This window comes from Cucumis melo, chromosome 11 (assembly GCF_025177605.1).
Source record: "Cucumis melo cultivar AY chromosome 11, USDA_Cmelo_AY_1.0, whole genome shotgun sequence".
Lineage (NCBI taxonomy): Eukaryota > Viridiplantae > Streptophyta > Magnoliopsida > Cucurbitales > Cucurbitaceae > Cucumis > Cucumis melo.
In genome coordinates, this window is record NC_066867.1 from 28,273,734 (window position 1) to 28,286,064 (window position 12,331).

At 37.1% G+C, this 12,331-nt stretch overlaps 1 pseudogene; it reads right to left on the reverse strand.

The window, feature by feature from the left end:
* Window positions 1–10,848: 10,848 nt before the first annotated feature.
* LOC127151728 (ATP synthase subunit a-like) lies at window positions 10,849–11,847 on the reverse strand (annotated as a pseudogene).
* Window positions 11,848–12,331: the final 484 nt, after the last annotated feature.

Sequence of the window (12,331 nt, forward strand, 5' to 3'; positions counted from 1 at the left end):
GTATGTCTAAAGCCTTGCTAATGTTAAGATTACAATTTTGCCTGAATAGACTAGACCTAGAGATAGGTGTGTTAAGTTCTCGTGGTGAAAAGTTTGTTGGTGAATTTTAGGGAGAATGCCGCCACGTAGAGGTGCACGTCGAGGAGGTGGTAGGGGAGGCAGAGGAGCCGGTCGTGGCCAGCCGGAGGCGCAACCTGCTGCACCGGCGGTCGACCCTAACGCACCGGTCACCCAGGCAGATCTCGCCGCGATGGAGCAGCGTTATCAGGACATGCTGCAAGCTGCTTTGGCGCCTTTCCTCGCCGCCCAGCAGAACCAGGCCGCCCCTATTCAAGCCCAGGCCGTCGTTCCTCCAGCCTGATGGGTCTTATAATAAGTAAGTCTATAAAAGTCAGTAATCTTGTAACTTAGATCTTGATCTTAAAGTCCTTCAATCTTGAAACTCTTCATAAGTGAAAAACTATAATGGGTCTTATAATCTTGAAAGAGTGAATTTTCTTAGAATTGGCTCTCTTATGCAAGTAATAGTGACAAACATCCTATACTTTGCAATGCAGTCTTACTCAGATGGACGATACTTGGACTTCGATAAAGAAAGCTAGTCTCCCCTATATATTAAATTAGGGGAGACTACCCAATATGGTCTTTGATAAAAATAGGAAAACTCCTGTTAAATTCATTTTACGAGCAAAACTAATGATTATTAGATATCTTACAACTTAGTCACTTCCAAAATAAAGATTTTGACTTGTTAGTTGAATAATCCTCTTGTTCTCTATTTCAACGTCTCAAGCACAACATATTTTAATTCCTCTTCTCATGAATAAGAGATGGAGATTTGAAATCCAACCTTAATTTGATGTCAAAGTCTTCAATAATATCATATATTTTCTTTCATGTTAGACAAATAGGGAGGATAAATATAATATTGAAAAAGCATTTAAACCAATAATCCATTTTATTTTGGAGAATAGAACACATGCGACTGTCAAGATGTCATCCAATTCAACAAGACATTAAAAGGTGTGCCTGTTATAATGGTCTTGCCCTATTCCAATAGAAAATAATCTCCGATTTCTCTTGCAGTCTTAGGTAGTTCTTTTTTCCAATTGAGATGCTCCAAATTTTGCAAGAAGGGAGAAACCAACTCATCAGATTGAATTGCACTACTAAAGACGATAGGGTCAAATGCTTTGTTGTCATTTCTTTGCTTCATTTATTTGACTTTTCCTCTTCATAGATCACCTGTTTAAATGATGGTAGTGACACATGGCTGATAATGCTCTACCCCGAGCTGACCTCATGCACTTCATCTTTTCATTTAGTGGGATTGCTTTTAATGATGCTAACTTCTACTTCTGCATCCTTTGTAATCCTTTCTCTTTTAAAATTCGCTTACAAGTCTTTCTCTCATTGTCATAATGTAAAGGGTATTTTATAGTAGTATGTAGCATTCATAACACTTATAAAACACTAGTGACATTAATATCCTTACTCAATCAACTGAAGGTTGCCCCTGATCGACTATCTTTACATCTTTAGGCATATTCCTTAAAAGTGTCCAATGCCTCATTTTTTATAAACTGGAGATTAAAACGGTATTAAGCCAAATTAATAATTTCCTTGTGCTATTTCAAGACTTGTGCACTTGAGAGATATCCAACTACATGTACCAATGAGTAACTGAGCCAATTAGCCTATCTTTTTATGAACAACTAATTGGCGCACTAGAACATCTCAACTAGGTTGACACCTTCGTAGCACCCTCATCATACCTCATACTTAATAAAGAATACATTCCTTATCACGAGATCACATAGTATTAAATTAGGTGTTCTTGAAAGTGGAGAAAAAATTTGTCATCCTAGAAGTGGACCGACATCCTTCAGTCGTACATGATGAAATGACTGTTAAGGTAGTCGCCCCCATTATACTTTCCAAATTTTGGCATCTTCAACTTGGGTGGAGTAACGAATGACATCTAAGACTAGACATAGTTGTGTCACCTCAATGTCTTCATAAATGTTCTTTTCCTCTATTATACACAATCTTTCTTCTAGAAACTTTGGTATAATCTTCCTTCGAGATTTGTGTCTTCAAAGGTCTTCTTATCGATATTCTCATTTGTTGTAGAGACTAAGTCATTCAAATGGCTTGTTTATGGTGGAGCTTGACCACAATCTTGTATCAGGTATGCCGTCCAGTCTACCAATGACAAACCTAATAGCCTTTTAAAAGTAAGAGCATGTGGGTGAGGAGAAACATCATCGGGAGCTTGGTTCTAAACCAATTTCACTTGTTTGAATGCCCCTGCTACTGGTCTATCTTTAACTTAAGTGAGGGACTTTAAAACCTTTGCTACTTGTCCTTTTAACACTTTGACACATCCTTTCTGATTACTTGCACTTGGTTGGGGAACTCTTCCATGACTTCGACCAATAATGAATGAGGGGTGAAATCTTTTGAACTATTTGTAAAAACTTTGACTATTTTAATCTTTCTAAAGAGAGAGAATGGTAAAATTATTTGAAGTTATTTACTAGCGTGAGATTTACGCATGTGAAATTTCATCTACAATGCAACAATCATCATTCTAAAGTGAATAAAATTTACTAATATTTTCAAGAAGAAATAGTTAAATGCTATGACTAATGAGATTTTTAAACAAAATACTAGCCAACAGTTTATAACATACATACAAGTACTGTTTATAAACATATGATTGTAATGCATCATGATGAAATGACTCTTAGTGTTAGATCGTGCAAGTAAAAAGATATAATGATGGAATAAGAGCATAGTATAATACTATCCATGATATATTTTTTTTTCTAACAAAAACTTTTCCTTTTGGTGCAAACTTCCACTCTTTATTTTATAGTTGCAAAAAGTCAATAACATTAAAACATTAGTAGTTATTTATTAAATAAGACAAAAAAAAACTTAATAATAGTGTAACTTCTTATAAAGAAATCACAATTTTTAACGAGATAAAATGGATAACAATGTGGTTATATGAGATAAAAAAAAGTTAATACACAAAACTGACAAAAGTTTTACGAAACCATCTAAATTAATTATTTACTCTAAACATATAGTGATTTAAGAGCTTCTCTCTTTTGATTAATTAGTCAAATTTGTTGGCTGTGATCAAGTATGTAACGACCCAACTCCTTATACTAAGTCGAAGCCATTACTAATTTAAAAGATAAATAAAATTTGTAAAATTTAGGTAAAAATAAAACAAAACCTCAAAATTTTCATTTAAAAGCATAAACAAATGTGATTAGAGATAAGTACAAAAATAAAATCTTAACTTGGGCCCTATCTAGTTTTAAAGAAATAAAATAACAAATAAAGAATAAAATAAAATGCAAACATTAAAATCTGAACTATGACATAAAACGGAAGCAAAAGATCCCTATGGCTCGCCACGATCACTTCTGGTCACTCGCCAGCTTGCCTTTGCTCTTATCTCTGCCTCTGACTGAAAAATAGAAATGGAAAGAGTGAGTTTAAAATACTCAGTAAGGGGCCCACTACTAGTCCTGCTAGGTGCCTGTTAACTTCCTATTGGAGTCCTGAAAAGTGGTACCCAAGAACTGGCACGTTCCCGAACACGTGCAACATGTGATCTTGGAGGAACATAACTGGTCTTCGGTGATCCTAAAGGAACACTCAGGATAAACTGGTCTGTAGTGTACCCAGAGGAAACACTGGGCTGCGAGCGATCCCGTCGAATCACTCGAATCATGTCTTTGTTAATGCCAGACTGACGATCCCATCGGACTGCGGAGTCCTAAAAAGGTGGTGATCCAGAAGGACACCTATGCAGGTACGACTCTAATAGGATAAGCTAACATACACCCTAACCATAACATACACGTAACAAATCATCATCACATCATCAAGTCATACCATATCATCATGTCATATCATATCATCATTAAATTGTCATGCCGTTATGCAATCTAATCATCAATATACATAACTAAAAATACATGCGATCTCTTAATTCCACTCGTAGGTCTAGTAATAGAATCTCTTACCTGGAGATTAGATCAATCAAAATTTAACAGTAAAATCACGCCTTCCAAGCAGCGATGTCCTAAATAGTTATAAAAACTAAATTTAATAATTTAACCTTTAAAGAATTAAGGGTCCAAAAATCCATTTGAAGTAACTTACCCAAGATCAAGGCCTAACTCGGTTTAGACTTAGTTGGACAAATTCCCAGCTCGGCTTCCAGTTAACTATAGTCAATTTAATCCAACAATTAACTTAGTTAAGGTCAAAATAAATCTTAGCTGGGTAGACTAAACCAAATCAAGCATACCAAGGCTTACCAAGAAAAATGGGTCAAAAATAGGGTTAAAAGAAGCTTGGCAGCTCAACTGGCTTGACTGGAGGGGGAAAACCGACTGGCAGCTCAGCTGAAGGAAGGGACTGGCTAGTCGACTCAGCTAAGGACTCGCGTGTGGCTCCACTCGGGTAAACTCTAGGCACGACTCAGCAAAACAACGCGCGTGTGGCTCGACTTGACACTTGCGGGCGGTTGGAGGCACAACTCGCACACGTGGCTCGAACGGCTCAGGCGGCTGTTGTCAGGTTGACTCGGGTTACGCCTGCTGATGGTTCGTTGACAGATAAGACCAACGACGAAGACGACGACGATGTTGCTACTGCAAGCCGGACGACTCGATTCGCTGCGAACGACTGAAGACGGAGGCGATGGCTGACGGAGCGTTGTCGTGCGTGATGTGCTCCACGTGACGGCTGACGCTTGCGCACGGTTCGACTATGGCGGCAGCGCGACTTCAAACGACGGAGGCGACGCTCCTGATGAAGCCGATCAGCTCGGACTGATGGCGGTTGCGGCAACGGTGGCGGTTTGCAAGAGGGGGTGGCGACGGCGGGATTAGGGTTAGGGTTTTCTCATTTTCTTTCCTTTTTTTTTCCAATGAAGGAGATAACACAACTTCTTATGCCATATTTAAACAAAATAGTAGCATTAATTATTATTTTTCTTTTCCTTTTCCTCTTTCTCCAGACTCAACCAAATAAAACAAATTTTCTCTCCTCATTTAAAACCCACCAAATCTCCCTTTTTATCTTCTTTTTTTCCCAAATAAATCACATAATCTCTCTTCTCAACCAACCAATCATCTTTATGTTATCAAACTATATTTTCATAAATCATTACATTATTCTCACAATACAATTATTAAGTCCTTACGTCCAAAAATATCCCCAAACATACATAACCAAAACAAATTAAACATAAATTTCAACTTAACAAAAATTTGATATTTTCAATTATTCAATAGAATCAAATCTCCATAAGATAAAATCTTCAACATTTAAATAACACCCAAAATCTCAAAATTATACTTAAGATAATAAAATTAAATTTCTAAATTTTCGGGCGTTACAAAGTAAAATGTCAAATTTACTTTAAGAAAATTGAAAAAAAAAAAGTGAAATCTTTTCATTATTTTCTTTGATTGATTTTTTACTTGGAAATATTTGCCTCTTTTAATATAACTTTCAAAATATTAAAACTTTATAAAAAAGATAATATGCACGTTGTTTCACACAAATAAATTGAAGAAACAAAAATGAAAGTTATAGGTTTTTTTTTACCAATTTTTTTTTTTATACTTTGATCATATTTTTTAGCATTTCAAATAATCGTTCTCAAAATTTTAATTTTTAAGGCTAATGTTATTTAATTCTAACATGTGTTTTCTTTAATCTATTTTCGCTTGCTCTGCAGTCCTATACATTTCCATTATCTTACCTAGCCTCGTCTTTCATATGATGAAAGCGATAGCTTTCTAGTAGTCTAGTCCGAAAAGATTTGGATGCCCGACCTAGCAATTTAATCAGATATTCTGATATAAAGTAGTCTTCCAAAACCGAGACAACAAGATAGAGAGAATCCACATATACTAATTTTGAAGGCTACCTTTATGGTTTAGTCTTCATTAGAAAAAGGAAGGTTGAGATCCTATTATTCCACATATTAGGATTACTCAATGGGTCTGGGTCTTTCACTAATGCTTTTCGTACTCATTTACTAGGAATGTTCGTTCTCTCATTTTGCCTTATCATTCTTCTACTCTATCGCTAGGCGGTGAGGCTATCCTACTTTATACTGAATTCTACTATTGAAAAGAATCTCTTTGCCCCTACCATGGAGGCTTCTGTCTCGAGAAAGATTGGTCGAGTTTTGAGTGATCACTCTTCGTACTTCTTTTGATATGAGAAATACCTGTCTCGTGAGGATAGACTTTCTCAATTGGATCTTGTCTTCCAGACTTGGTGAAGCCTATTGCAGCTTTGCACCCTAGAGTGGGATTCGAAAGAGAGAATTCTAACTCCGCCTGCCTATTCACATAGTGGAAATTTTCATGGATTTAACCTCAAACCTCTTTGAGATGGGATGGGCACTTGACCTTTCGTCTCGAGTTTCCAATTTTAGTCTCTCATCCATTACAAAAAGGAAGAAATCAAGAACCTAAATAACCTATGGAAGAAGACGAGAGAAGAAATAAAGAGCTCAATGAGAGGAGCGAAAGCAGCTCGACTATAAGGAGATGACATTTGATTATTGCTTGGATTATTCCTTATTTCTATATGAGTCCCACTGAAAGTCTCAAGGAAGAAAGATCAAGGGAGCGCAAATCTGACTCTGGTATAAAGTTCTTTTCTAGTCTTTGGATAACGAGAAGGAAGAAAAAAGAAATACAAGAGGGAGTGACGAATAGGGGGAATCAACTCATTCTACTAGGGAATTAGACTGGCACGAGAAGGAAATGAATTGGGCTTAGACAGAGGGCATATACATATACAAAATTAGATGTGGGGACGATAGAATAAGATAAGCGAGAAGAGAGAGAATGCTACCCTGAACTCACTCTTACAGACATGGGGAATTCCTAGCTCATGATCCGAGAGAGAGGTATTATAAATTCAAAGGATAAGACAGATTCAAGTTTTTGGCTTTCCATTTCCTCTAGAAGAACTTTCTACTCCATTCTTCCTCTCCCCTTCACAGATCGATTTTTATGGTCACCCAATCTGCCTATCTAACGAGAAAGGAGAGCAAAGTTGCCTAAGGAGAATTGGCTTGTCAGCCTAGCCGGCCTGGAAGTGAGCTCCCTACTCGCGAAGGCCCCATTCCCATGGTTCCCCTTATTCATTTTTTTTTGAAAATAGATTTTCGGTCTCTTTATTTTTATTTTGGGATCTCCTCAATATTTCTAATTTTATTTCATAGAAATTCCCCTATTTCTACTAGAGGAAACCTGCAAAGGACAGAAATTTTCTGGTCTTGCACATTTAGTACATTGGCTAGCTATTGCTTTCTGTCTAAGCTAAGGGTGGAGGGAGGAGAGTAGTCCTTTTCTAGAGGAAGGAAAGGAATGAAATGAAAGGAGTAAAGACAAAAGGTAGGGGCTAAGAGGTTGATGGCTATTATGCCTCTTCCTCTTGAGAAGATTTGTCTTCTAGCTCAAAATAATCAGCTTAGGATTGCGTGGTATGTATATTTCTTATTCTTTTTTCCCCTAATCTATAACCATAGAAAAAGAATTCAAAAGCAGTTACGTGGGCCCTTTATATGTCATGAAGGCAATAGAAAGAAAGTCAAGCGGTGTCTACCCTATGGAAAAATTGTTAATTCCTTTAACTCCTATTCGAATTCGATTCTTGAAGAATGAGAGCTCTTAGTAAAATAGTGGTATGGTCTCAGTCTGACCAGGAAAATACAGCAAGTGTGAAGCTAGAGTGAGCTTTCTCTTTAGGTTGGAATCAGTACATCCTTAATATGTGAGGGGACGGTCTGGTCGTATTGCCTTCTAGTTCCTTCTTCCTTTCAACTCCTGCTTCTTTCTTCATTCACTTTTTTTGCAGCCAATTCGAGTACTTTTTCCTCTACTCCCCTATCCAGTTTCAGTCTTTTCCATATAATCTGGTCCAAGCTAGGAAATCAGCCAAGGTCCTTCTTCATCTTTTTTTTTTCGTCTTCGTCAAAATAGATTATCACCTTTTTTTTCTTGGGTCAGCCAAGTGAGACTTGTGTATCAGTCCTTCGCCCTTTCTTAGCCAGCAAATACGACACCACACACTTTGAACGACTGTATGAGTGGGATCATAGGTTGACTTAGAAAGGTTTACCTTTTTTTTCAAAGGAAGAGAGAAAGAGATCGCCGATACAATAACTTGCTTTTACTAATAAAGAACTGGTAGTCAACTGAATTTTTCTCTTTCTGGCGGAGTGATCTTTTTCTAAAAAAGGAAATGGTAGCCTAGCCTAGATTTAGGCTACCCGAGCTATTCTTCCCTTCCTCTTAGTTTACAGGTTTCCTTTCGTCTTTCCAAATTGAGATTGGCTTGGTACTTTGCAATCTCAAGATATTTGGTCAAGATCTTTTACCTATTCTCGTGATAGATAAGGCATCTTTTGGCTACAGTCTTCAGCCTCGAACCAATAGAATATTTTTTTTCACGGGCATCATATTGATTTTCTTCCATAATCCTATTTTCTCAATCTTCTTCTTAGCCCCACCTGTGATTTTCCTTCTGACTTCTCAGCCAATCCTTTTCAAATATTTTAAAATAAGGAAGTAGAATGTTCGCAAGCCATTGCAAGCCTGGGCAAGGTATCCTATTCACCTAGGACAAAGCGGAGCCATTAAGCAGCCTTGTATGAGGCAAGTTGGACTAGGGATTAGATAGTTGCAAGAGTCAAAGGGGACTTGAGATATCCCATGACATGCCTCATCTCTCCTAAGTCAGGAGTATTCCGCTATCTTACTATATCACCTTCCAAGACAAAGCATATTGGGTATTATTAGCATATACTCGATCTATTAGATATATCTTAATAGAATAGACGCATATATCAGAGTAATAACCATCTCCTTGACTAATCATTAGGAGTCAGAAAAAGGGAATAGAGAGTAGAAAAATCCCAAGGCAAAGCCAAGATGTCGTGAATAGAGATTTTAGGTAAAGTATCAGAAAAAAGAAGTCTAGATGTGGAAGATAAAAGAGAAAAAAGAATGAAAGAAGGTAGAGAGACCAAAGAGGCAAATTCTTAGGAGATTTTGAGCATAAGAAGAATGAGAAAGAAGATAGAGAATCATAGGTAAATATAAACACTTTGGCTTTGATTCCTTTCTCCTTCCTCTAACTACAATCTTCTAAATATCAAAATTAGATTCTTTGCCAGTTACCAAAGATCTATTCCTAAACGAATTGATTGAGTCTAGAAGTATGGAAATTCATGAGGTTTTGACTTTATCTAGATACCATTGAAGGATCAAATAGTTAAGAATTAATATATTCCCACTACGGAAAAGAAAACCTCATTCCATTTTGATATAATACCTTACCAGATGATACAAATATCATGATTCCTATCTCTCATTCAAATCTTTTGAATCATAGCAGATAAGTAGGAAGATTTAGTGAGGCATAGCCTTGCCAAGGATACCAATTGGAGAATCGTCTTGATTCCTTTTATAGTAATCTTCAAGAAATGGGAAGGGTAGATATATTATAGAGGATTGACTTAAAGAATGAATTCAGTCTAATTCCATCTTCTTAAATTCTTTTAGCCTTGTTCATTATTTTTTGAATCTACCTATCATTTCTAATAATGGATATAATAAGATAGCCTTGCCAAGGATATCATTTCTAGATTTTTGACAGTGTCATGCCCTTCGGCTGTAATAAGGCAGGTGCGGCTTACTAAAGCAAAGGGCAGACACCAATAAGAGTATTCTCAAGTCCTGTGAGTGAGGAGAGGGGGACAAAGTAGCGAGACTAAAAGGAGAGGGTCATGTGCCTGCATTAGGAATTGAGTGCTTTACGAATTCCTTCAACAACTCAAAGCTAGTCTTCTTGAGCAGCTGAATAGCCTTCACCTATCTTAATGGAATAGTTTCCAATCTTGACAAAGAGCTCTCACTGGTCTAAGATGAGAAAAGTGAAGGAAATGGAAATCCAGACTCCTAATCAACTCAGATTGGGAAGATCATTTGCAGGACGTCACCATGAAAAAAGTAGGACCACATTCGCTTTCGATCATGACCTCATTCTTCTTTTCTATTAAGAAGAACTTTTGATACCCTTCTCTTTCGAAAATGGGTGTGTCCCTATCAAAATCTAGAATGAAGCAAAAGAATGCAAGACTTTCTATCATCAGATATTTCCAAATTCTTAGAGGAAAAACTCTCGCTTGGAAATAGCGAGAAGAGGAATGAAATAACGATACTAGAAAAGGTATTAGAATGAAAGAGAGTTTCCCACGGAGCAGTTATCTCGCTTTCTATCTTTCTTCAGAGTCTATCCTTTCATCTGCTGACATTCTGCCTGAATCTTTGGTTGAAAGAATCGACATTAAAAGGCAAACTTTCCGTCGCTTCGCTTCGTGCCTTGCTTATCCTTTTTCTATACTGCATGCTGGCCAATCATAGATAGTAGTCACTTATTTCATTATGGCTAAATAAACTACCATGGACGTGTTCAAACTACTAAAGCTCGTAGGAATAGTTCAAGAAGCGTATGTTTGGAGTCCTTTCGCTTGAAACTCAAGGGCTCCTTCAAGAATAAGGAATAAGTCATTTCGCTTGAAACTCCTAGCGAAGTCTCTCCTTTATGTTTGGAGTCGAGTTATTTCAAAAAAGAAAGGGCTCCCACCTAATAAGGATAATTACTTTCGCTTCGCCCCTCTCCTCATCATTTGGAGTTGAGTTATTTCATAATGCACTCATACCTAAGAATAATAAGGGATAGTGACTTTCGCTCTCAAATTCTTCGATAATTCTTTGATTCTTAATTTTGAGTTGAGTTATTTCATAATGCACTCCTGAACAGTCGTTTTGCTTTGCGCCTTACGGAGCCTCACTTTTGTTCAATTATAAATAAATAACCATTTTTGATGGAGATTTGTAGCATCATTCAAGTAAATACAGGTTGAGATCGTTGAAAGATGAGCTTGTGATATAGCTACACCTAATTCCAAACCGGTTAATGCAAGAACAATAAATAAAGGACCAGGATCTCTTATGAAATAGAGAAGATTATTCATACATAGCATAGTCCAAGCAGACCCACTTAAAATCTTTACTGAACTATGACCGGCCATGATATTAGCAAATAAATGTATTCATGAGCTTAATGCGCGAAAACAATAAGGGATTAGCTCAAGGAGTATTAAAAAAGGTGCTAATGGTAGTGAAACTCTTACGGGTAATAAAAAACTGAAAAAATGAAGCCAATTTCTTTGAAATCCCACTATAGTAATAGCAATAAAAAGAGAAAACGAGAGACCCAAAGTAATGAGAAAATGACTTGTCAATGTGAAGCTATAAGGTATCATACCCTGGGGATTACGAAATAACAAAAAGTCAAAGTGACTGAGATGCGAGGGAAAAACTTTTCTTTCACATTTTCGGAAAGACCACCTATCTGTTCATTTACCAAGTTCGGGACAAAATCATAAATAAGCTTTACTAAGGATTGCCAAGCATTTGGTACTGAGTTTTCTCCTCCATTTTAGTAACAAAATGAAGCAGAAGTAGGACTGAACTGAGAGTTAGCAGCATAAACAAAGATGGATTTGTGAATAAGAAATAAAAGTTTCCTATATGCATAAAAATCAATGGGAGAATGGAAAATTGCTCAAGTGGGCTGTTGGGTGTCAGAGTCAGAAACACTTTTCATTTCATCCCTGTAGTTCTGCTTCTTTCAAGAAAAATGAAGAAAGACTTGTCGAAAATCGCAGTTTGGGTTGGTCCAACCAATTAAGAAAGGCATGGGATGGACATTGCTTGAGATAAGTCAAGAATAATCTATATATATAGAGACACTTTTTTTAAGAAGAGTTAGAGTCATAAGGTTCATTGTGAGCCCCAGCGTCAGAGGAATGAGCATTTTTGGGACTAGCCCGCTTCCCATACTCGACTCAGGCTATTGTTCAGTCCTCTTGAATGTGGAATCCTTTTTTCTAGTGGAATGACAAACGAACTCATATTTCATTGAGCCTCCTTCTCTCCTTTTAGTCGAGCCCTTGTTCATCAATTCAGCTTGAATCTTGGACTCCTTTCAGTCGAGCCTCCTCTTTCAAGTCTAGTGACTTTCTTTTTCTCAAATTCTTTGAGCATTCGAACCACTCTGAAGGAATCTAAATTCCATATGAACCTGTCATTCGGACTAATTAAGCTACGTAGAACCAGTTCAGATAGAGGTGGAGTAGAAGTTGAAATTAATAAGGACAATTCAATTACTCCAAAGGAGTTCTAGAGGTCTCGAGTGAATC